Source organism: Trachemys scripta, chromosome 3 (assembly GCF_013100865.1).
Source record: "Trachemys scripta elegans isolate TJP31775 chromosome 3, CAS_Tse_1.0, whole genome shotgun sequence".
Taxonomy (NCBI): domain Eukaryota; kingdom Metazoa; phylum Chordata; order Testudines; family Emydidae; genus Trachemys; species Trachemys scripta.
In genome coordinates, this window is record NC_048300.1 from 84,818,706 (window position 1) to 84,846,151 (window position 27,446).

Consider the following 27,446-nt stretch of genomic DNA (forward strand, 5'->3'; position numbering starts at 1 on the left):
CTGATTTGTGTCCATTTATCCTTTTATGTAGGGACAGTCCAGTTTGGCCGATGTACATAGCAGAGGGGCATTGCTGGCATATGATGGCGTATATTACATTGGTGGACGTGCAGGTGAATGAACCGGTGATGGTGTGGAGTTACTATGGGGCGGTAACCTCTAACTCAGGAACCAATCCATGCAACAAACCTCGATGCCAACTCTGTCCACATATCTACACCAGCGACACCATCACAGGACCTAACCAGATCAGCCACACCATCACTGGTTCATTCACCTGCACGTCCACCAATGTAATATACGCCATCATATGCCAGCAATGCCCCTCTGCTATGTACATCGGCCAAACTGGACTGTCCCTACATAAAAGGATAAATGGACACAAATCAGATATTAGGAACGGCAATATACAAAAACCTGTGGGAGAACACTTCAGTCTCCCTGGACACACAATAGCAGATTTAAAGGTAGCCATCTTGCAGCAAAAAAGCTTCAGGACAAGACTTCAAAAAGAGACTTCTGAGCCTCAATTCATCTGCAAATTTGACACCATCAGCTCAGGATTAAACAAAGACTGTGAATGGGTAGCCAACTACAAAAGCAGTTTATCCTCCCTTGGTGATCACACCTCAACTGCTAGCAGAGGACCTCACCCTCCCTGATTGAACTAACCTTGTTATCTCTAGCCTGACTCACTCTTGCTTGCATATTTATACCTGCCTTTGGAAATTTCCACTACATGCATCCGACGAAGTGGGTATTCACCCATGAAAGCTCATGCTCCGATACGTCTGCTAGTCTATAAGGTGCCACAGGACTCTTTGCTGAATCTACACTGTGTTATTCAGCACCTAGTACAATGGGGCTCCATTCTCAATTGGTCCTTAGGCACTGTCATAGTAAACATAATAATAAGTGCTGCTGTAATACAAATAATAAATAATTTTAAAAAGTGTTTTCTTTTCTTTCACAGAGATGTTGTGGTCCAGTGAGGAGGACAGAGGACTGTGAGGCAAGTGCCCTGGGATTTACTCCCAGATCTGCCTGAACTCCCTCTTTATCCTTAAGCAAGTCACTAAAATATTTCTGCCCCTCAGTTTCTTCAGCTGTAAAATCTGAGATCTATAGAAGAAAACTGCCCTGTCCTCATCATTATTTACTACTCTGCTAAGTATTATTGCTTTATGGCCGAGAAGGACGGAAACTGGTATAAATGTGTGAGATGCAGAATACCACCAGTCAATACTGTCAATGCACAGACACCAGAGAGTACGGTCCAGATAACAAAGCTGTATCAATTTACACCAGCTGAGACGCTGGTCCATTTGTTTGTTCCAAGAAGTAAAATGAAGGGTAGATGTTTGAAAGGCCAGGAATCTGATTAGGTCATTAAAAATAAGTGAACAAATTTAATGTAAAAAGTGAGTTGTCCAGAAGAATTCTAGAGACTTGAACATCAATAATCGTTAAGAATTACCCATATTTCCCTGTTAAAAAGTATCCATTCCCAGGTTTACCAGTTTTCAATAGCCTCCTCATTTAAAATAATTTTTACAGTTAGGGCTGAAAAATAATTCCACGTTAACTCATCACCGCTGCTTGATCATGAGTCTCTCTAAGCATCATTTCTAATGGAATAGCCAAGCAAACTGAAAAATAACATTCCTGGCTGTTCAGCACTCTATATCCTCCTGCAGCATTAAACGGCCTATATACGAAAGGAACGTTTCAAACACTTAACATTCATTTAACATTCTCAAGTGTAAAATGAAAGTTCTTCATTATTGTATAGTCTGTTATCTGTCAGAATAATCCTTCCAAGGAGTTAGACACATTATTATTATGGAGTTACTGGTTGTGACTCCATCATTAAGGCGGTCTTGAAAAATGCAGTTAAAGTGAGTTCCATTAATTTTTATAGGTACAACAAAAATATTTCCTCCCCAAAGTCACACCTCTGATTAAAGGCATATAGACTGAATATTTGTGAAAGATTTAAGTGACTGAATTGAAAAGGTTAAAAGTAAGAAGAATTTTGTAAATGCCCCCTTTATGAAAATTTTCACTAGTTTAAAACATTTCTTTGGATCTCTCTAATTAAAACATAGGAAAGTTATATTTACCACATAGCTATTGTTAGTGTCTCCAGTTTATGGTATGTGCTGAATTAATATTTACAAAATAAATAATTTATTTACTTTTGTGTCAGAATTTCTTCCATTTACTCTAAGACAAATGACACAACCAGGATATTCATAGGGGCTAGGACAAGATGTCAAGTACCTGCAGCAGTGCTGCATGCAGTAGCCCCGCTCTCAGTGGCTGCCTTCTGCATCATACCTTGAAGCTCTATACCCTCCAGTCAGAGGGTTCATCTACTCCTTGTTTCTGTCCCCACCAGTGTAAAGTGCAATATTGTAAGAAACAGCATAGTATATGTTATACCAATGGAATAAAAACCAGCAGGATCTTATTAAGAGGGATAAGGCAAAGATGCCACATTTATTGTAAATATAATAATAAAGCAAAAGATAAAAGTAAACACTATATATATATAGTGACAGACCCAGACCAGTGGGGTATAGGAGTCTGGTAGAGGGCAAATATACTGGTTACTGGATGAGTAGTTTTCTGTTCCCTGAGTGACCAGAGCAGGGACTGCACTAGAGTAATCAGGAACCTGCTAGAACCAGTTAAGGCAGGCAGGCTAATTAGGACATCTGGAGCCAATTAAAAAGAAGTTGCTAGAATCAATTAAGGCAGGCTAATCAGTGCACCTGGGTTTTAAAAAGGAGCTCACTTCAGTTTGTGGTGTGAGTGTGAGGAGCTGGGAGCAAGAGGTGCAAGGAGCTGAGAGTGAGAGCTGCTGGAAGACTGAGGAGCACAAGCGTTATCAGACACCAGGAGGAAGGTCCTGTGGTGATAATAAAGAAGGTGTTTGGAGGAGGCCATGGGGAAGTAGCCCAGGGAGTTGTAGCTGTCATGCAGCTGTTACAGGAGGCACTATAGACAGCTGCAGTCCACAGGGCCCTGGGCTGGAACCCGGAGTAGAGGGTGGGCCTGGGTTCCCCCCAAACCTCCCAATTGACCTGGACTGTGGGTTCTTCCAGCGGGGAAGGCCTCTGGGCTGTTCCCCAACCCACATGGTGAATCTCTGAGGCAAGAAAATCCACCAATGAGTGCAGGACCCACCAAGATAGAGGAGGAACTTTGTCACAATATTTATTTACACAATTATTTATTTAAGTTCTGTATAGGTGTTATAGTTACCAGCCTAGAAGTTACTCATGCCAAGTTACTTGCCAGGTATCTTGGTCATGAGGATGGAGCTGAGTCTGTGTCAGATGCACCTGATGCTCCTGAACCAGAGACTCAAAGTCCTTAGTCTTTAGAGTCCATTCTTATAGGAATTAATTTCTATGTTAGTCTATGGGAGCTATTTTATTCTGCTGTTGGTGACTTAATCAGCAGATGGCACATTTCTGGTGGCTCAACACTGTCCAAAGTTTGTGTTTTTCATCCTCCCAGGTGATGGAGTGGATCCCAGTTTACCCTCTGGCGGGTTGTCTGGTTGTCCTACTTGACACATTCTTCAGCTGATGAATACTCCCTTTCTAGGTTGGCACCTTCCTAACCATTCATGTACATCAAGCATTTATCAACATACATTCCATATTTTAATTTACTGTTTTCACCACTTTTGGGGTATGTGCTAATTCATTTGAGATTCCTGGCCCTTTAATCACAGAGGGTGGGGGTCTTTTTCTAGGAGCCGTTGCTGTTACAATGAAGTGAAAGTCACTTAACGGCTTATAGCATTTGTTTACATTGTATTAATTACTTTAAGAACAAAGTCAATTAACTTGTTTGTAAGTTTCACAGGACAGATACAATCAATGGTTTCTACAGACAGTAGCTTACAAGTTTTAATAGAAGACCCAAGAGATTTTTGTACTTGGTGAAACTGTTGGATTTTAAAGTGTGGGGGACAAATTATGGGGGGGGGGTGTCACTTGGGGGAATCACTGTTAGTACCTTTTTTAATATTCCTACATATATACGGTCATGGTTAAGGGTGCTATATGAATTTGTATTTCTTATTCAAACTTATGTATGAGAATGTAATGGTTGAAGTATTATGTGTGAAAGAACTAGTCACTAACAAGTGCTAATTTTGTGGAAGAATCTTAACTCAGGATGTCCTGTATTTTTAGTGTTTAGAAACTGTTTAGAAATTGGTATCAGCAACCTCAAGTTCCATGTTAATACATTTTTGTGTATGCTGGAATAGTACAAGAAATTAGAATGCTAAATATGGACATTGGTTATGTCTTTTTTTTTATTGTTTGTGGTTAATTTAAAAGGATGGAGTGAAGATTCTATTTCAAATGACCGAAGTTTGATAAGAATATAATAAAACATTGTTATAGCAAACTCTTTCGCAGTGAAATTTCTGGCAAAGTCTGGTTTCTTTCACTTCATTCCAATACAGCAAAAACAATGTGAGAGAGAATTAAACTCCCATTATGTTGAAGAATCACCACAGTATATAGGATCTGTGATATTTTAATTTAAACTAAGTCATTGTCGTCTATTTTGTGCTGATTTAAGAAAACAAAACTGAAATGTTTCATAACTAAATCAATAAGGAAGAACATGTAATTCCAGCCACTTATATTTTGAGTATGCATCTATAAATTCTCTGTGTGGCTATTTCAGAAGTTAATCAGAAGAGATGGCTTTTTTGCTTTTGACATATGGAGTCTTCTGATTAAATGAAATTTATATGTGACATAGCATTCGTTTCAATGTAGTTTCTTTGGTGGATTCTCCTGAGTGGCTTGGCAGCCCTGCAGGCATATCTGCTAACATTCATTTTTTAAGCCTGCAACTCAGCAAGTTGAACAGGCTTATCAGCTTCTAAGCATCTGCTGGACAAATCTCAGATTTTTCACTCTTATAAATATGCATTTTTTCAATATCAGTAGAATTGCATATCCAAAGCCTCAGTTCTGTAACCATCTCTCTCAAATAGCCCAATTCTTCCAAAGGCAAATGAACAACTTAACCAAGCTACAAAACAGAGTAAATCAATTATACCATATGCCATGGTTTTCAGTCTTATTTGTCCCATTTGTATACCCTGGTGAAAAATAGAGATAATCCTTCTGGAAGAAGACAGCAACTTGTTCTGTAGTCACATGATAACTTGTTTCACATGATAGTAAACATTTTTTCCTTGACTATTCACACATATTTATTCTTTAAAAACAAAGAAGGAAAAAAAAACAGACAATAAAATAACTGCAGAGAGCAGAATCCTGATCTTATTAAATCAATACCAAAACTCCAACTGACTTCAGTGGAATCAACATTTGGCTTAAAAGGATTTGGAGTGAAATCTAGGCTTCAATGAAGTCAATGGCAAAAATTGCATTGACTTCAAAGGAACCAGGATTTCACACCTAATATATAAGAGAAACGTAGGAACAAAGATACAAAATTTTAAATTGAAGTCAGATGAACTGATATTACTGAGGAAAGAAAAGGGACAGAACCATGCTCAGAACTGTGCAAAACAGAAATAATTGATTATTTTTAGATTTTGAAATACTGTCAAGTTGAGCATGTCTCCAAAGTCCCATATATCTGGCTGTCATGGTATAATTTCTCAGTAATTTGCCAAATTTAGTACTCTTATGTAATCTGCACCTCACTCAACTCCATATGAAATTTTAGATGGCACATATTGGTTATCTATCGCTAACTGGAACTGTCAACACAGATATCTGCGCTTGGGACTAGATCTCCTCAGGGGAGGGGTCCCACCATATGCATGTCTCATTCATTTTGTGTGAAAGAAGGACTTAACTGTCTCTGCCACACACCCCTTACCTGGACCCCCCTGAGTGCTTCTGTGGGTGCATACTTGTGACATCCAGTCATCAAGTGCTAGGAAATGCGGATAAGATTTATTAGGTAACTCTGCAGTAACATACTACTGAATTGCTATTGGGGACCCAAGCATAACATGCTTTCTGGAAGTGGTGTGCCTGTGGGATTGGTTTATTCTCCATAGAAATGCATAGTGTTGTACTAGATAGGAGTATAGACTACTGTCGGATTTTCAAAATGTTTATCTGCAATATGGCTTCCCCGGAATTTGACAAAATGACTCTAAGTCCCCCAGGTGTGCAACTAAGCTAAGTTGGAAGCATCCATCTCTATCATGATAATGGGCTAGTGCTGAGCAAAGAGAACTCCTCAAGGACATTGAAAGGAAAAGTTCACCATGCTGCTGCCTGAGAAAATACTAAGCACTCAGGTAAGCCTGAAGAGGATACATTCAGAATCTTGCAAAATGAGACAACTAATTTTCATGATACTGTTGGACTCAGTATCCTGAAGCATGAGCAAACAGTCACCAGCAAACTGACTGGTGCCTCAGAAGTGCAAATTCTTCCTCCAACTACAACACATTAATGTGGGAGAAATACAGATGCTACTAAGGAATAGAAAACTGCCTCTATATAGCTGACACCCTAAAACAGTTGAAGAAACTCTCTAATGTCTCTTCTGAGCCTAAGCAATAGTGAAGCAAAGAGAGAATAAGTTATATACATTACTTATTCAGTATATCTGTACATTTTTCTGTGTGTGTTATCTCTTATGTATTATCTATGTTACCACAGCTATAATCTGTTGTGCTAGCTGTTGATAGACCAGACTTCTGGACCCAATCTCTCATCTACCAGTTATCCAAGTGTGAATACTGTTTACCTGGGGGCCAAGACAATGAAGGTCATCTGCCATGAGGAACAGGCTTCATTACATTTTTTTTTTCTGTGAGTGAGTAAAATATCTAGCCTATACTACTTTAAACAGTCTAAAGTGTAATCTATTATCAATTTATTCTATAATTTAGATTTTTTCACATTTAAAAAGCATGCCTATCATTTGTGTGTCATAATGGTCATTTACATGAAATTACTATAAGGTGGGTGCACAACTAGTTGAAAGACTGTGCTCAAAGAGTAGTTATCATTGGTTCATTGTCGAACTGGGGGCAGGGTTCTGTTCTGTGTCCAGTACTAGTCAATATTTTCATTAATGACATGGATAATGGAGTGGAGGGTATGCTTATAAAATCTGTGGAGACACAGATGACCTTGACAAATTGGAAAATTGGTCTGAAACCAACAAGATGAAATACAGTAAAGAGAAGTGTAAAGTACTACACTTAGGAAGGAAAAATCAAATGCACAACTACAAAATGGGGAATATGGATAGGTGATAGTACTGCTGACAAGGATCTGGGGGATATAGTGGATCATAGACTGAATATGAGTTAACAATGAGATGTAGTTGCAAAAAAAGCTAATATCTTTCTGGGGTGTATTAGCAGGAGTATCGTATATAAGACATGGGAGGTAATTGACCTGCTCTACTTGGCATTGGTGAAGCCTCAGCTGGAGTACTGTGTCCAGTTGTATGCTACACTTTAAGAAAGATGTGGACAAATTGCAGAGTGTCCTGAGGAGAGCAACAAAAATGATAAAAGTTTTAGAAACCTATGAGGAAAGGTTAAAAAAGCTGGGCATGTTTAGTCTTGAGAAAAGCAGACTGAAAGGTTATTTCATAGTAAAATAAGTTTAGGCCACTATGTCTCTCTGACTTTGACATATGCTGCCTGATTTTTATTTTTCACCACATTCACAAAGCTTTTTGTTTGTGTGTCTCCTTGTTCTAAGGGAAACTGCTCTCTAACTGAGATCTGACAGAAGTTTATTACATTGTCACTGGTTTCATATTTCTCTTGCCTTCACTACAATTAGATCTCATGTTTTAAAAGCAACTCCCCACTGAAGTCAGTTCTTTTCAACTGAGGCATCTGCAAACAAAAAGAGGAATAGTAGCATAGTACTGTCACCACTTAGCATCTCCCAACTTGATAATTCTGCTGGTAGCACACCACAGAGAGATGCAAGAAAAATTTATGACTTATTTGCCCGGAACATGCACGCAATCAAGGTCTGTGAGCTATTTTTTTAAGGCAAGTGGCGGGGAAGCAAACTGTCTACATAGAAACTGATGATATAACTGTTGTAGAATCTGAATAGGCGTGTTTCTTGGGGGAGAAACATCATTTCACAGTTATTCCAACACAGCACCTGTGTGTGAAATATTACAAGCATGACATTTTTTTTGAGTGTGAAATTTCAAACCAGAAGTGGGTTTTGTAAGCTAATATGCAAAAGGAAAACAGGTTGCCTAAAATCTCAGGGCACATAATTGTTGGAAATAAATTGACAAAAAATGTTCACTCTTTTTTACCCATTTCACACAGCTCTATAAAAAATAGCTTATTCAACTGCATAGAATTATTTCTAATATATTTTTGAATGTGTTCTTGATGAGAAAGTAGCAAGCATGTTATACATCATATACACTGATATTAGAAAAGAAATAAATTCTCCATTTTGCACAATGGACCATGTTGGAATACTGGATTGCAGCCAAACAAGTGAGAGTTGCAAAACATGATTAAATCAAGTTGAACCTGTTTAGGTTTTTTTCATTTTGCCTTTTTTAGAGTTCAGTCATGTGCATCAGAAATGGACATCCGAAATGTATTGTCCAACTTTTCTCCCTCTAACATAGGATTGGTGATTTCTGAATGCCAAATATTAAGCTTTTGTTGTTTCTGGCTCCTGAAGATTTCAAATTTACGTATGCTTGAGGGATGCATCTAAATTTGTCCCTCCATTTCAGCATCTATACAGCAAATGAGTGACTAATGCTACACTAAGAAGACAAAGTGCATCTTAAATAATCAAGCTTTACATCTGCTTCCTCTGATGCACAGTGGCTATATGACCCTGGATTGTGGATTTATATGTAATTTTTACAGTACTATTGTCACAATATATAGTATTTCTTGCTTGACCGATTATTTATAGAGTTTTCATTTTGGCCATATTGCATTTGTATGATTATTCCTTTGGTCATCATTACTTTAAGAAGAATTACTGAACCTAATGCTATACATTTTTTTGGAACAATATGAAAACAGAAGAATGCAAACCCTAAATTCAGGCCACAGATTTTAGCAGCAAAAAGAAAAATTTAACAAGACTGATTTGGTACAGTTTTTCCTAAATGTTATCTGCTGCAAATGTTAAACAGGGCATACATTTCAAACAAAGACCCATGGATGAAAAGCACTGTAAGGGAACTAGATATTATTTTTAATTACTATTCCACATTCTACTGCTACAGCAATAACAATACAGAAGTTACACCCGGAGCACGCTGCAGACTAGGGAAACTAAGCACAGTAAGAAGTATTAATTACTCTGAAAAGAAAAAACAACCTTATTTTATGATAGTTAACATATGTGATCAAAGAATCCCCAGAATAACAGGAAGGAGGGGATATGTTTGGGGCTGTATAAGAGGTGTGGGGGAAATGGAGCTCTTCTATACCTAATCCTCCTCTGATTTAAGGTCTCAGAGGGACCTTATGCTAGTAGCATAAATTAGAACTGCCCCTGTACAGTCCTAATTCATATTGGGAATGGTTGATTCTGAATCAGGTAGCTGCAGCTGGCTCCTTACAATCCCCCATCACCCATGTGTCTGAGGTCTGCTCTGAAAGACTAGAGAATCAAGGCCAATATTATCTGCAAATTTTTGTTAAGGAATAATTAAATTGTATTACTGAGCCAAGACAAAATTTAGATATCATAAGTGATCTAATCTCAAGAGCAGCAATTATAAAATACTAATCTTATCTACAGAATGGTTATCTAAGGAGAAGGTAATTTTAAAGGTGTAATTTTACACTATACATGCTGATTTAAACATTCTTTGATTCTACACATCCCTTATACAGACTCTGATATATAAACATCAGAGTTACAAATAATTGGTCTCAAAAATGTTTTATGCATACTTCTTGATCTGAGAAATTATAACACGATGTGCCATACAAATATTTTCAGATTATTTTAATAAACAAATACATTGTAAATATACAAGAAACCATCTTATTTAGGAATATTTATAGCATTTTTTATAATTATTATTGAGCTTTATTCCTCAGACTGAAAAGACCAAGACCTTACTGTCTGCATAAAAAGATTTGTGACACTATTCTGTCTCCTTGTGTAAAACAGTAAATGATGTCATGAGGAACAAGCTCTGTTTCTCAAAGCGCAAACAGCACTTGAGAAATAGCTGAAGTTGAGCTAAGTACTGATGGCTGTCTGTCTTTGTAGATCATTCTATTTAGATGCTTATATCTATAAGCAGACTCTGTGTAATTCAAAAAAGGAATATTTTACAGTGACATGCCTTGTAAATGTATCCCCTACTAGCACAGATGGCATAAAATGCTTAGTGTTGTTTTCAGACTACATGTCATGCTGTGGGAAGATATGACTGGAATAAATACATTTTATTTTGCTTTGTGACATTTTTCCATATGATTTAATTATACAGAGAGGTGTACAAAAGAGCTTCAGTATTAAGTGGGCTCTATTATATGCTCATGAGGGAATTCAAATCTTTTGTCAAGCACATTTTTAGAAAAATTTTTTTGCACGCCATGTATATAACATAACATTTGGTTGCAGTCGATTTAGTTTATGTATTTTGCCCAAAGGAACAGGTGATTCAAAGTTTAATTTGCCCCTCATCTACTTATTCTGAATAATTTGGCGTAGTAAGCAATTCTTTGGATTTCAGTACACCAGTTAACAAAATAATTCTTTCACTGCTCTAGAGATAAAATGTTGATTCTAATCTACTCTTACTGTTGTCTTTTGATGCAAAAACAAAGAAACAAACACAACAGTCAGAGACACAGAAAGAAAAAAGGATAGATTCTGTGTCAGCTCTGTGCAGATGCAGAGGAATCAAGTACAATAACCTTTTACATGCAGTAGTCAAGTAATGGCACTGCGCAGATCCCTTTTTTTCCTATTGCAGAACAAAGAGCCTGAGTTCATGCATCAGTGACTAAGAGGCATCAGCTTCCCATCAGAGACCAGCTCTTGGGGGGCCCACAGGCAAAACAATGCAAACTTTAATTAAACTATTTCCCCCCTCCATTCTGGGAATAAACAATCTTTTTTTTGTTCTTGTTTACATGAGCAATAAAATGTTCAGATTCAGTGTAGATACTGCACGCAGTACAGTAACAGTGTTGTTCTAAATAATATATGAGTCAATGTAATTTAGGTTTTTAAAAATAAATGTAGAAATTGTTTGAACACTTGAAACCTCTTGAATAAGACAACCACACATTTTTTGCGCAGCCCATAAAGCAGATTCTACAATGTCTTTTCTGATTAAATATTTTTAGTGAAATGATATTAAGTATGATCACTTTTTAAAAATATTTTACTTTTTATATTAGTCTGATTTTTCTAAGCTTTTGAACTTCACATTAGCTAATGTGCAGTGGCCGTGCTATATTCCAGTAAGAAAAATGACATACCACAAAATTCTCTCCTCAGGTGATTTGCTGTAGAACTTTGACAGAGTTTTCTTCAGTTTTATTTTGGTCCAACAGAAAAATAAAAATGTATATTCTATGCAATTACATTTACTTTGTGGTTATGCAAGGAGTCACATATTAAGCAACAGCTTTTCATTTGTTTTATTCTTTAATATATATATATTAACATCTATCACTAGACTCATTATTTATTCTAAGAAACAAAACACATGGGAGAATGTAATGTCTAAGTTTGGTGCACAGCCTATTTATAAGTGGATGTTATATTTTAGAACTGAAAAACAAAATTATTAATATTTTATTACTACTCTCTATCATGCCTGTAATAGTCTGCAGGGAACAATCCCAAACTAGCAGGGGATGGACTAGATGACCTAATAAGCCTTTTCCATTGCTAACTTTACTAATTCTATAATTATTTTTAGATTATTGTCCCTGGAAAGAATGCCATTATAACACTAAAATGTATCAATATAATGACTTAAGTGAGGTTTTAATTTTGATACAGAAATAATGTCAATTATCAGAGATGGTCAGAGGGACAAGTAAAGAATATGAACGTATAGGTTGCCTTTTGCATGGACTGGAAGAGCCAATGTGGGTGTCAGAGAGGCCAAAGAAAATGAGGTTATAGTAATCAAGATAGGGAATAGGGGAGTGGCTGGGAGCTTTTGCTGTTAGGCCAGAAGAAAAGGTTTGATATTTTAAATATTATGGAGGAAGAAGAGGTAGAATTTGTACATGGCCTGACCTGAAAGACAGGATAAGGAAGGAGTCAAAAATAACTCCCTGCTCAGCAGCAGCATTTATAAATAAGATAGTAGGGAAAGGTATATTCTGTAGTACTTAAAAACAAATGAGGATAGGAAAGATACTCCATCTGAAAAATATGAGTCTTTAACTGCAACACTGTACAGTTAATTCAGAGGATTACATTTGATCCAAAACATTTCATTTTAAGTTCAACAAACTTGCTAAACCACATAAATGTATGCTAACTACAACCAGAGTCATATTGCATGAATATTAGCTATTTATATGATTAAGTAAAACATGGACATAATTAGTGAAAATTTGATCCTGTCTCACTGTTGGGAGGTCAGAAAAGGGAAGGAGGCTCAGGTTAGCTCTAAGTGTAACTTCGCAATTTAAAGGGCTAATAATTTTATGACATCACTTCAAGATAGCTTTCTGATTTTGGTTGTATTTATTATCAGGCTTTTGGTATAAAAGGGGAATGATGTCATCTTAACACCCACCAGTAAATAATATAGTATATATGTGAGAAGGAAATAATAATTCACACACAAATGAGCCCCTGCATTATTTCAGACATTTGTGGCATACAAAACTGCATAAGAAGCCATACAAATGCATTCTAGATAGTGGTTTTACTATGGGGTAAAATAAATTATCCTGAATTTTAAATATGCCTAACAAAACATCTCAAGCCATAGAAAGGGCATAGGATTGAGAACATTGTATGAATGTAATGACTCAGCCTTGAGATAGATGGATTTTCAATACTTGTTGCAGTACATCCTCACCACAGCTTCTTGGTAATAAAATTGGTAGTATCTTTGACAGAGCTGCCTGACTAATTTGACTTTGCTAGAATTGAGAGAACTTTGGAAACCATCAATCTCCTCTACTATTTTAAATGGTAAGTACCCTTAGGAAAATAAAGAGTTCTAATGTTCATTCATTTACTCTTATTTAGGGACAAAATATTGTAAACAGAGCCATTATAATTTTAAAGCAGAATTAGAATTGTTTAATTTGGAAAAGTATTTAGCTTTATGGCCAATATTTTCAAACTTGGGGGCCTAAACTTAGGGTCCTAAATCTCTACATCAACTCCTAAAAATTATTGCCTGATTTGCCAAGTTGGTAAGTACCACACAAATCTCTGAAATAGTGGGAAGTAGGTCATTTTTATGTAGCTACCTATGGCTAAATTGTCAGTTTGAGGTCTGCCCAGAGTAATCAGAGTATGTCTACACTCCAAGTGAAGGTGTGATTGTAGCACAGGTAGGCATACCCATGCTAGCTTTAATAATGCTAGCAAAGATAACAAAAGTAGTGAAGATATAGTGACAAAGGCTTCAGCGGGTATGTACCCAGAGTCCCTGACAAGCTTGTACTGGGGTGGCTAGCCTGCAGTGAAGCCCTTGCCACCCATATGTTCACTATTATTTGTCACCTGTGCTAGCTAGATGAGAGGTGGACAATTGGTGAAAACAGTGACCAATTTTCCCTGTGAAAATGGTGACAATTCCCTTTCTTTTTAGATCCAAATTTTCAGATGTATAAGAAAATGTGTTTTCACCATGAAAATTTTGTGAACTTTGCCCAGCTCTAGTTGGCAACTCACAAATTGAATTTCAGTTATCTGGAATTAATCAATAAGAAGTAACATGGCATATCTTATGTGTGTGCTTCTGAACTTTTATGTCATGAGTTGTCACAATATACCCAAAGAGTGCAATTTTGGCATAACAATGAATTCCCTAGAGTGCTTTATTGTTGTCATAAACTGATCTTTGATATTTAAAAAAAAAAGATAACAAAAGCCACAATTAAAATATCAAATCTGTATTAGGGCAGGTACAGGATACCATATATGTGTGATATCAGTAGCAAAAATTGCTTGGCTATCAGTCAACATTAACTTGTCAGATCATTTGTGCTCATAAGCCATATTTGAATAATTTTACATTAAAAAAAACTCTTCTTTAAAAGAAAAAAAGGTCACAACACCAATAATTAACAACTAATATCATATATTAAAATACTGAAAAACTTTCTGTTTGAGAAACATTTCTGCCTATACATTTTATATATTTCTTTTCCTTGGTGTTTTATTACTAGGGACAATTTTTGAAAACAAAATTCTGTTTCTTAATGTTCATCAGCTCCTGTTGTTTCCCCCCTCACACACACACCTAACTTCATAAAGAGTGAAATGTGTTAATTTCAGCTGCTTGTTTGAATGTTCAAACCTTCAGAGTTTTGTATGCCTCCATCCTATCAAACCCATGGAATTCTCCTCCTTACTTTACTCACTCTCCCCATTGTTTCACCTTTTGATCTACTTTCCAAGCCTCCTTTTCCATCCAATCTAAATCTTCAAATGCATGAACCCTGTTCTCTATCCTATCCCAGTTTCTATCTGGTATCTCCTTCCCCACTCCTGCTCTTTTCGCTTACATTTTAAAATGCAACCTGGGGGTCTTAGTGTCTCTCTGGTAGGCCTGATTTTGCTGCTCATGGAAAAATTGCTAGCACATTGAGGCCTCCACACTACTTTGTTCTAGAATGCATCAAGCTTCTCTGACACATTCCTTGTGCTGTCAAAGATTAGGGATGAAGTTCTAGGATTGGAACAGGATGGGGATGGCAAGAGAATCCATAGGGATTAAAATTGAGATTAGGGGAGGAGGATTAATTTGACTCAGTCCAAACTTGAACAAAGTTTTGGTTCTATGGCTGGGTAAAGGTCTTAACAGTTCTTATTTTGTCTGCAATGGAATATTCGTTAATTTACATAATCTACTATTTGTGACATGATAATCATTTACACTGCAACTCTGATGTCACACAGTTTATGACTTTAGGTAGTGAACACACAGTAGGATTAGAAACAAGAATCCTGTTTTCATGGGACTGCCTTATCAATAAATAATGTTAATACTGGAAAAGAAATATAGAAAATGTCTGCTATAGAAATTGTCCTGGATATATCAGGGTGTCAGTGAGAACAGGATGTTAAACTTACATTTGAATGTCCTGGTTTTGTTTGTTAGCCATAAAAACAATTCAATACATACCATGTTGTTATGTTTGTGTTAATTCATATTTCATTTAGAAAGAACACATTACACCTCTACCTCGATATAACGCTGTCCTCAAGAGCCAAAAAATCTGACTGCGTTATAGGTGAAACCGCTTTATATTGAACTTGCTTTGATCCATCGGAGTGCACAGCCCCGCCCCCCCGGAGCACTGCTTTACCGCATTATATCCGAATTCGTGTTATATCGGGTCACGTTATATCGAGGTAGAGGTGTATTTTAATGATGCAATTTCTTTAAAAAGTAGTTGCAGTAGATTTACAGTAGCCATTTTCATTTTTTTTAAATTTTAACTAATTTTGAGGGAGAGGGTTTGAAATGAAAGAAGTGATTAGATTATATAATGGATTAATTCCTTCTCAAAATTATTTTATAAATTCAAGTGTAAGATATATTTATGAATCCAAAAGCACCTAGATCTGGTAAACTTTTATTTTTATTTAGTACTTGTTTAACTCACAAATAGTTATACCACATTTCTTTTACATTTAGTGAAAGGAAATTGCTTTTCAATACTGGCCAAATTTCAATCCAGAAGAAACCTGTAAACAGGTTTTATTATAATGGAAAAACAGATATATACTTACATATTGCATTATGAAAAGCAATGGTATAATGCTAATATTACTTCTACAAATTTTCAAAACTATAGTGCATGATAATATCAAATCTGCAAATATGGGGAAATCTTTGTTGCAAGTTTATACCCAGCACTTTTATGATTATATTAGATCAGAGTGAGCAGCAGAGAGAATACAATTAGTTCTTAGAGGAAGTGAGTGGAGTTCTGGCTACTGTGTTATTAAAGTAGGCCTCTACCAGTTAAAACATCAAATTTAAAATCCAGCACTGGTTCTAGAGCTGTGTGTGATAGCTATCTGGTCTTCAGTAGAACTGCTGGGATGAATAACAAGTGGGGGAAGGGGAAAACAAATGGGATAAAAATACTGGAATAAAATGAAACATAAAAAAGATTCAGGAAGACTCATAACCATAGCTCAAGGCTGCTTGATGCTTTTCATGAACTTCACAGGCACAGACATTCAATTTAGTTGAAATTTCAAATACAGTTTGCTCAAAAAATGCTATATAGAATAAATGTGGTCCCTTTGACAGGTTAGTGGATGAGGAACCAGTTATGGCAGTGACTCTGTGTAACCTTGAACAACTCACTCAACCTTTTTCAGTCTCAGTTTTCCCATCTTTAAAATGGAGTTAATGATTCTCTCCCCCAGCTGTAAAAGAGCTTTGAAGTCTATAGATGAAAAGTGCTAAGTATTATTAATTTCACTTTCAATATCCATCCAGACTAATAGATATTTTGTATATAAAATAGAATATGTATATACAGTATTTTTTAAAAAGGAAACTATAAAAATGATCCAGTTTTCCCTCAAGCTACAACAAATTGGCTAGGGTGAAATACTGATCTCATTGAAATCAATAGGAGTTTTGCCATTGAAATCACCAGGATTTCATGTCTACCTCAGGTAAACGTTTTCCAGATCAGCAGAAAAAACTTTGCAAAAGGGCCATGTACCATCTGAGATCTGCTCCCTCTGACTTACATTAATGGGAGTGCCTCCATTAAGTTCATGGCTCAAGGTGTCAAGCTGCCTCATTTTCCCACTATCTATTCTGATCAGACAGAAACAAGATCCAAATCCCAATTTTAAAAATAAAAGTTCCATAAAATTAGTCCAAACATCCTCTTGCTGTGACTATATGAGAATCTAACTTCTTTTAAAATGTAAAGTTTTGAGCCAACAAACCATAATTTCTCTATATGGTTAATTTGTCCACACATATTGCAAACTGATTTCATTTTCCTTTATTGTCCTCTAATGACCTCATCAAGTTGTATAATTAGTTCAGTAGACTGCATAACACTGGCTCTGCCCTGAAGCAGCCAAGCAGAGTTCTTGACTAGCCCTCTCTCCCACTGGAACTTGGTACTGTTAATGGGCCATGATCAGTAAGAAGTATATCAAGGGATATGCTCTTTTTAAAATAGCTTGTGATCTCTGACTTGAAGCAACAGTTCTGGGGCCAACACCATCTGTACTGGAATACACATGAATTTTTTTTTTTAATTCAAGCTACCAAGGTCAATTAATAATGGCTTTGGATGCCTGAAAAAAATGCTATAAGCCTGGGAACAGATGGGTTTCTGTGACATTTTTTCCTTTGTATGTATAGAACTCTTAATATCCGCTTCAGTAGATATCACTAGAACTATCTGCTAAAATTTGAAACTACCAGTAGATAGGAGCTCATAAAGAGATGACTTATCAAAATCAAAACCCACAAAGGTACCTTGATGATAGGTCTATCAGAAATGCACATAAGTTGGCTAGAATTTAGTGCAATGGACATGAAGTTTTAAAGAATCAGTGTAAGACATCAGTCTTGCTCTCCAGAATGTGGCATATCTTAAAAGAAATTTTTTTTAAAGAAAAAAAGTCACCTTTCCCATACATACAAGGGAGCTGATTATATTAGATGCATATCTGATGCCACTGAGCTGTTAATGGTCCTTAAGACAAAGAGACGTGAAGAAGAGCTTTGTGTAAGCTAGAAAGTTTATCTCTCTCACCAACAGAAGTCGGTCCCACAGGTGCCAACTTTTCAAACTGCTGGGGGTGCCTGACCCACGGCTCTGTCCCAGGCCCTGCCCCCAATCCACCCTTCCCCCAAGGCCCCACCTTTGCCCTCCCTCTTCCCACCCAGTTCCGTCCCCTTCCCCAAGCGCACCACGTCCCTGCTCCTCCCCCTTCCTCCCAGCCTCCCTGAATGCCACGAAACAGCTGTTCACGGTGGGCAGCAGGTGTGGGGAGGGAAGGGGGAGGCTCTGATCCACGGGGCCCACCAGTGGGCAGGAGGCGCTAGGGATGGGTGGAGGGGGAGCTGATAGGGGGCCTACCAGTAGGTGCTCTGCTCCCTCCATTTTTTCCCCATAGGTGCTCCAGCCCTGGAGCACTCACAGAGTCGGTGCCAATGGTTGGTCCAATCAAAGATATTACCTCACCCACCTTGTCTCTCTAATATCCTGGGACCAACATGGCTACAACAACACTGCAAACAACTTATTATAAAGAGATTCGTATATAGTATTTATGTAATCATGTGTCAGATTGTCTCCTGCACTAAGATCTGCTTAGAACAGGAGATGGGTGAGAGCTATCAGGGAGCTAGTCATAGCTCTCTCATTCTCTACCATATGCAACTTTAGCACCAGCCCCAACATAGGTTAGAACATCGTAGGAGGGAAGGCCAGAATGCACAAAAGGAGTTAGACACCTAAATCCCTTTTTTAGTTGCCTAAGTCAGTTTTAGGCTCCCTTGTGATACACAAACTTTTCACTGAACTCTGTAGGTGCCTAAATTCACTCAGTGCCTAAGTTTTTGCAGTGAAATCTCCTTAGGTACCTACGTTTCTGCCTCTGGGCATGCACTCTGGATTAAATAATTATAGAGTCATTGGGTTGTGAGTCTCCCACCTTCCAGCTGAGTGTTCTAACCTCCACACAATCGAGTCATTCTCATGCCTGTATTCTCTCCTTCACCCTCTCTTTCTGGACCAAATGACTCGGGAGGTGGGGGGGAAGGGGAGAGAACGAGAGAGAGCACAAACATGAGAATAACTTTATAGAGTGACACTTATATTGTTCATTCAGAGGGCAATAGTGTCAACAGAAGAGACTAAGGGAGCCCCATGTCAGAATGGCCCATAGCTCAATGGTAAGAGCACTCACTTGAGAGGTGACAGATCCCTTTGCCCCCTCTAGCAGAGGAGGGACTTGAATTAGGGGTCTCCCACATCGCAGGTGAGTACCCTAGCTACTGGGCTAAAAGTTATGAGAGAGGTTCCCTGCTTCTTGCTAGCAGCATAGATACCTACTGCCAAGAGAGGGTTAGCAGCTGAGAATACCAAGCAGAGATAGGTGCCTCTCTATAGCCCATGGTTAGGTTCCTATGTCTAAGACCGTGGTGGTGCTTAGCATATTCCCCTCTGATCAGTAGCTCCCTGTCTAATGTGCTGGCTTTTGTGAACTGCAATCTAAGGTGCCTATCTCTCCCCATTCATTTTATAGGAGCCCAGGTGCCTAACTCAAGGTTTGTGACTTGCAGAGACTTTTTAGGTACCTAAAGGTTAGGAGGTGTGATGATGCGTGTCATCAAGCCTAACTCCTTTTTGTGCATTTAGGCCTATTTCTTTAACCTATTTCCGCTGGCCACCATCCATAAACAGCACTTTAGCCATGCCACTTCCTTCTCCAAGCTGCTCCCAACATGCCACTTATGATGGGTCTGGGGTGGGCCAGAAACTGGCTAAGTCAGATTTAAAAGAGCTAAAGCTGAGAATTCCCTTCCACCAGGGCAGGACATACACTACACATACAAATACTGTGCAAGACAGCCATTTTAAAGATTTTTTTTTTATTTACTTCTGTCAGCCAAGCACAGTAGTTCTGAGTGTGCTTAAGAGCTGCTCTTAGAAGAAACAGATAATAGGGTAAGGCATGAAGTTCAACCACTGACAAAAATGCCTCCAAAAAGTCTAAGAAAACAGTATTCCTCATACAGTTACTCAGTAATACCTCATGGCTTATGATGAGCACAGTGTTCTTGCCAGCCGACCAATCTTCAGAGACGACTCCCTTCAGTTCACTTAATTTTATTGGATCACGAATAGCAAAACATTATGCTTACCAGTCTTACTGGTAGTTCAGCAATGCTGTCCTACAGATCCCAACTGCACTGTACCTTGCAGAGTCAGCCGATTACGGTGACAATTTAGCATCTGCAGAATGAAATGTCAGAAGCAAACACGGCATGGGCTGGAACCACACTGCCATTAGAATATGCCACACGTATAAAATTAATTTACTGTAAAACCTAGTCTTATGTTGAAAGGTGCCACTATAATTCAGTTTTCAATGCAGTACTTGATTTTTAAATTTCACACACCACAATTAATGGAAAAGAAGAATTTTGAAATCTGGAAAATAAAAATAGCAGAAAAATGTAAATAAGAATTCTCCTGTACTCGTTCTATCTAGCATTGGTGTACAACAAATCAGCAAATTACTAATCAATATTCAACTTTTTATGTACAGATTTTCATTTGCTCTTAACTACTCATTTTATTCATTTCTGGTTTTAATAAGTAAACAGTTGCAAAAAAATAAAATAAAAAAGGGGTTCACAAAGCAAATAAAAAAAACCCTTATTGAGAATGAATGTGAAATATAAAAATTATGTAGTTTACTACTCTATGGAATCATGTGTCACATTCTCTCCCTGGTGACCCAGCCAGCAGCACCAGATTTTAAACAATGGCTTGAAAAGCAATAAATTAAAGAGGAAAAAAATCCCTGAAACTAATGCATTATTCTTCTCCAAAACAATGCTGGCATTTAAGCCCAACTAGAATAGGCTTCAAATAAAATTCTTTATTAAGTGAAATTCCAGAATGTTTACAAAACCCGAGTGTTTTTAATGATTTTTTTCAATTTTAATGAGGCTTTATAAAACAACTTCAAAAAGTACCTTTTCCTTAAGTTATGTCCTTTGAAATATAATGCAGAAGAATTTAGTGGTTTTATCTTTTAGAAGAATTGACAAAAGTTCAGATTTGCCAAATTACCTGTTCAGTATAACTACAAGTCTCCAGGACTGAAAGAGCATAAAAACTGAATTATCCTCAGATATCAACAAAAGAAGAAATATTTATAATTCAATGTTCCAATACAAAACATCTAAGTACAACCTAATTCATACATTTCAATGTAAACTCATGATCTTTGGGGGTAAGTGGTGCCTTTCTTGAAGCAGTACTGAGAATCTCTGTCATACTTGCCTGCACTATTTCTAAACCAATGGAAAAATATGAAACTTCATTCTTTAGTGCTATCAATCTCCCTTCCTTTCTCAGGAGCAATGTAATATATCATGTTAAATGATCTATTACAAATGAAGTTTTAAAAAAAATCTGAAAAGGAGAAAGGATTGAAATGAGGTTACTACTTTTGAAAAGGAAGACTATATCGTTGAAGATAGTTTTTCATTTCCTGTACTCTATCTTGAATGTCATAATTTATCTACCGGTAATATAGCAGTTCCTATAAGATACATTTCTCCTTACATAATGTCTATATTTGTACAACTCTGCAGCTTTCTAAACTAAAATGAATTCTGTGACAAGTAAGACCAGAGGATCAAGTTACCACCTCACTAACATTTAAATTATGATAACAGTAACTATGGAACTGTGAATCAGTAAAACTGACTTACCTCTAACTAGAGATCTTCAAATAGGTGGCAGCCTTTGAACAGCCACATATTTGGAACCTGCTCCTGTTGTGCCACATTGACCCAGAAGCAATGGACTTAAAATTTCCGGTAAGCTTTCTACATATACCGAGGCAAGTGCCAAACACTGCCTTCCCTTTCCTAAATATTGCATACACCTTTTCAGACTTCCCTTCATCATGGCTCCTAACCCCGTTATACTTGAGGCTAGGCCAATACACAGAGGAGTTATATAGATCTGCGAAGAGATAATCCATTAAAACAACTCTTTTTTTCTCAATCATGGTTTTCCTCCAAAGTTCCTCTCTCCTGGAATGAAGGCTAAAGCAGTAACCTACTGCAACTTCAGGGATAATTTATATAAAAATACAGGCATCTCTTCTAACTTCTGTGTCTAGGCAACAATTAGAGATAGGGGATAGGACTCACAGGGCTTGTCTACAAGTTCATGAGAATTCACAGGATTCTACTTTAGAAAATGTGCAATTAAATATCACTGGTTCTGACCTGTATGTTACACAGAGCTATAGGACTGAAGATGATTAAACCATTGTTTAGTGATACCATACAGTTAAGAGACTGCAATAGTTAAACTGGCCTTCTGCCCAGCAAGGTACCACAGAAGTTTCAGAGACTAAGGCCTTGGCTACACTTACCCGGTAGTTCGACGGCTGGAAATCGAACTTCTGGGTTCGACTTATCGCGTCTAGTCTGGACGTGATAAGTCGAACCCGGAAGTGCTCGCCGTCGACTGCGGTACTCCAGCTCGCCGAGAGGAGTACCGCGGAGTCGACGGAGGAGCCTGCCTGCCGAGTGTGGACCAAGGTAAGTTCGAACTAATTCGAACTAAGGTACTTCGAACTTCAGCTACGTTATTCACGTAGCTGAAGTTGCGTACCTTAGTTCGAATTAGGGGGGTAGTGTAGACCAAGCCTAAAAAAAGTTTTGGTGACAGACCAGACAAGTAATAGGAGCTAAAAGGAAAAACCCACCCATTCCCATTCACCCATGTGGAGATACTTTTTATATAGAAAACCCAGTCAAATTGAACTGTTGTTCAGGTACATGTAATTTATGAAAGAGTGGTAGATGGTATGGTAACTGGCACAGGAGCTGGTAAAGTGTGCTTTGCACTTCAATATTTCTCTCTCTCTTTGGGCCACATTCTGCAATCCTTACCGACTTTGAATAGGACCTTATTCCATGAATAGCTCCATTTACTTCATTGGGACCACTAGCAGAGTAAAACTACTATTTCTATGTCCCAAACACTGCAACAGATGGCTCCCTGCAGCAGCCATTGTCCACGGACAGAGTGGACAATTAGTGCCAAAGAGTTTCATAGATTCATAGATTCTAGGACTGGACGGGACCTCGAGAGGTCATCGAGTCCAGTTCCCTGCCCGCATGGCAGGACCAAATACTGTCTAGACCATCCCTGATAGACATTTATCTAACCTACTCTTAAATATCTCCAGAGATGGAGATTCCACAACCTCCCTAGGCAATTTATTCCAGTGTTTAACCACCCTGACAGTTAGGAACTTTTTCCTAATGTCCAACCTAGACCTCCCTTGCTGCAGTTTAAACCCATTGCTTCTGGTTCTATCCTTAGAGCTAAGGTGAACAAGTTTTCTCCCTCCTCCTTCTGACACCCTTTTAGATACCTGAAAACTGCTATCATGTCCCCCCTCAGTCTTCTCTTTTCCAAACTAAACAAACCCAATTCTTTCAGCCTTCCTTCATAGGTCATGTTCTCAAGACCTTAATCATTCTTGTTGCTCTTTTCTGGACCCTTTCCAATTTCTCCACATCTTTTTTAAAATGCGGCGCCCAGAACTGGACACAATACTCCAGCTGAGGCCTAACCAGAGCAGAGTAGAGCGGAAGAATGACTTCTCGTGTCTTGCTCACAACACACCTGTTAATACATCCCAGGATCATGTTTGCTTTTTTTGCAACAGCATCACACTGTTGACTCATATTTAGCTTGTGGTCCACTATAACCCCTAGATCCCTTTCTGCCGTACTCCTTCCTAGACAGTCTCTTCCCATTCTGTATGTGTGAAACTGATTTTTTCTTCCTAAGTGGAGCACTTTGCATTTGTCTTTGTTAAACTTCATCCTGTTTAACTCAGACCATTTCTCCAATTTGTCCAGATCATTTTGAATTATGACCCTGTCCTCCAAAGCAGTTGCAATCCCTCCCAGTTTGGTATCATCCGCAAACTTAATAAGCGTACTTTCTATGCCAATATCTAAGTCGTTGATGAAGATATTGAACAGAGCCGGTCCCAAAACAGACCCCTGCGGTACCCCACTCGTTATGCCTTTCCAGCAGGATTGGGAACCATTAATAACAACTCTCTGAGTACGGTTATCCAGCCAGTTATGCACCCACCTTATAGTAGCCCCATCTAAATTGTATTTGCCTAGTTTATCGATAAGAATATCATGCGAGACTGTATCAAATGCCTTACTAAAGTCTAGGTATACCACATCCACAGCTTCACCCTTATCCACAAGGCTCGTTATCCTATCAAAGAAAGCTATCAGATTGGTTTGACATGATTTGTTCTTCACAAATCCATGCTGGCTGTTCCCTATCACCTTACCACCTTCCAAGTGTTTGCAGATGATTTCCTTAATTACTTGCTCCATTATCTTCCCTGGCACAGAAGTTAAACTAACTGGTCTGTAGTTTCCTGGGTTGTTTTTATTTCCCTTTTTATAGATGGGCACTATATTTGCCCTTTTCCAGTCTTCTGGAATCTCTCCCGTCTCCCATGACTTTCCAAAGATAATAGCTAGAGGCTCAGATACCTCCTCTATTAGCTCCTTGAGTATTCTAGGATGCATTTCATCAGGCCCGGGTGACTTGCAGGCATCTAACTTTTCTAAGTGATTTTTAACTTGTTCTTTTTTTATTTTATCCGCTAAACCTACCCCCTTCCCATTAGCATTCACTATATTAGGCATTCCTTCAGACTTCTCGGTGAAGACCGAAACAAAGAAGTCATTAAGCATCTCTGCCATTTCCAAGTTTCCTGTTACTGTTTCTCCCTCTTCACTAAGCAGTGGGCCTACCCTGTCTTTGGTCTTCCTCTTGCTTCTAATGTATTGATAAAAAGTCTTCTTGTTTCCTTTTATTCCCGTAGCTAGTTTGAGCTCATTTTGTGCCTTTGCCTTTCTAATCTTGCCCCTGCATTCCTGTGTTATTTGCCTATATTCATCCTTTGTAATCTGTCCTAGTTTCCATTTTTTATATGACTCCTTTTTATTTTTTAGATCATGCAAGATCTCGTGGTTAAGCCAAGGTGGTCTTTTGCCACATTTTCTATCTTTCCTAACCAGCAGCATAGCTTGCTTTTGGGCCCTTAATAGTGTCCCTTTGAAAAACTGCCAACTCTCCTCAGTTGTTTTTCCCCTCAGTCTTGATTCCCATGGGATCTTACCTATCAGCTCTCTGAGTTCACACAGCACTATAGCATTAATACTTGTAAAACTGTGAACCAATTTCACTAGCTGCCTAGGTAACTTTTAAAATTTGAAGTTTCCGGAAAAACTAAAAAGCTGCTTTGTTCCTGGTGGAACAGGCTGTTAAAGTCTTACAGCACAACCTTTCGTGTTAGCAGTGAGTCTGTTTTGTTAAGCTCTGTCAGTTTTGAGGGGGAACTTTGCATCATGGAGGACCACTCTGTCTCTGTAAAGGACAGTTTCTGCAGTGTTTACTAAGCATGACGTTAAAGGCTGATGTTATAGTAATGTAGGCCATCTCAAGAGGCAATAACCAAAGGTCGCAAGTGTGTAAAGTCTACAACAGATCTTGAACAGCCATTTTAAGATTAGTTTAATTACCAGAGCAGAGAATCAGAACAGATGGGAGTGAAGAGATGTATTAGCTCCTTAACAGAACTAGACATGACCTGTTGTGCAGACAAAGATTGTTCTCAATTAACCAGTAGAAAACTAAGAAGATGGCCAGGTGTACTTTTATGGAGGCCATCATTTAGTCTAACTGGGCAAGGCAGAAAAGATAATCTAGCAATGGTAAATATGGATAAGATACATGGTCTAGGGACATTTCCAGACAATTCAAAGAACCTTGCTTCCTTCATGTAGCAAGTCAAGTCCTCTCACTAGTTGAACATCTATATACAAACAATTGAGACTGACAGAAATCTTAGAAGTTTAGTGTATTAGGTTCCATGTTGTTAGGCTGAACAAGGCAGAATTCTGTTGAAAAATCTGACTCTTTTGGAAGAGCAGACCAGGAGGCCTAATGGAGGGGCAAATATATCAAAACTACCAGGTGTAAAAGAGCAGTAAACTGTGCCAAGTTTGGGGCTTTTGAAATAGGGGAAGGGAGGTGAAGGTTGGGCACTAGAAGTTCTAAAATGGCAGAGCATTCACCAGGTGGGCTGGGACCTTTCTGGGGATATCATAAGTATCTCTTTAAAAGAAGAATTGACCTATGTTGTCTAATTGAAGATGGCTTGGCAAAGCCTTAGCCACAAAATGAAATAAAGGAAATATATTAGTTTCGGAAGGAAAAAGGATTTCTTAAAAGACAGGATTCCACCATGTTGAAGTTTTTTATAACTATTCTACTATCTAAGGGCCAGATTTTTATTTATGCAAGACACACAGGGGAATAAGATCCCCCCCAGTCCCTTCTGCAGCCATGTTAGGGCTCTGTGCACTGTGGCTCATGTACTGGGTAGGGAAAGAAAAGGGATTGTGTGCTGGTAATCCCTCATAAACTAGTGGGCAGGGAGTTGGTGGGCAGTGAGTGGAAGAACTGTGGCTCTGCCTAGTCCCCCGCAATGAACTAACCATCACAGCTGATCCAGTACAATAGGGGAAGTAAACTGCACCCTTTCCGAGCTGCAAAAAGTTACTTTCCCATGGGAATAAAGATGAAGAAAAGAAGGAATTATTATTTTGCATTGCAATTCCTTCTCTGGACTCCTCCTAGGGTAATGCACACCTACATGTCACTTCTTACTTAGAGCTAAGTTTTACTGCTCGACCTAGCTCTAGGTTTACAGAACAAGCTCATCCTCATGATATCTTAATGTCACTATGGTATGAGAATTTATATATCATTCCTTCCCATATAGAGAATGAGAAAACTACAAACTGTTTTGTTTGAAGCAAAACATTGCTTCACAGAAGATTCAGGATATAAGATTTAATATATTTGTCCAGCCCTGAGGAGACTATGTTACTCACAGCTGATGTTTAATAATCTTTATACTGGAGAACTTGACATGAGCCTAAACACTAAAGAGGAGTCGGAAAAGCTTTCCTTGTCACCAATTTATCTTCAATGCGAAAGTCAGGAGACTATTTCAAGTCTGACAAGCAGTTAAAAAAAAACAGTACTGAGATTGAAATGTATGTTCAAAATAATTTAAGGGCATTGTAAGTACTGCTCAATGTACACACCAGAGAGTGTGCCGATAAAGTACATCTTTCATTTTCTCTAAGGCAGGTATGACACAGTAAAGAGGGCCTGGCTCCTGTTTTCATGGAGGTCAAAAGCAAACCTCCCATTTGACTTCCATCATCAGTCTCAGAAGAGATATGCCTTAAGAATGTTAAGGCATCTCCTTCTTTGATACACAGAGTAAACTTTAAAGCAATGTAGTAGAATGACAGATATGTAGTGTGGATGATCACAATTTCCAAATTACTATAGCTTCAATTTCAGAATCAGTATCTCAAGACATCAGATCCAACTTATCAGA

At 38.1% G+C, this 27,446-nt stretch overlaps 1 protein-coding gene and 1 long non-coding RNA gene across 6 annotated transcripts in view; one reads left to right on the plus strand and one right to left on the minus strand.

The window, feature by feature from the left end:
• The window catches only part of LOC117874781, a 58,527-nt gene extending 56,004 nt beyond the window's left edge, over positions 1 to 2,523 (plus strand). The window contains exon 4 of the long non-coding RNA XR_004645074.1: positions 974 to 2,523. This is a non-coding gene — a long non-coding RNA (uncharacterized LOC117874781). The remainder of the gene's footprint in view (positions 1 to 973) is intronic.
• PACRG (parkin coregulated) overlaps positions 1 to 27,446 on the minus strand; it is a 445,241-nt gene that overhangs the window by 82,396 nt on the left and 335,399 nt on the right. The window lies entirely within an intron of this gene.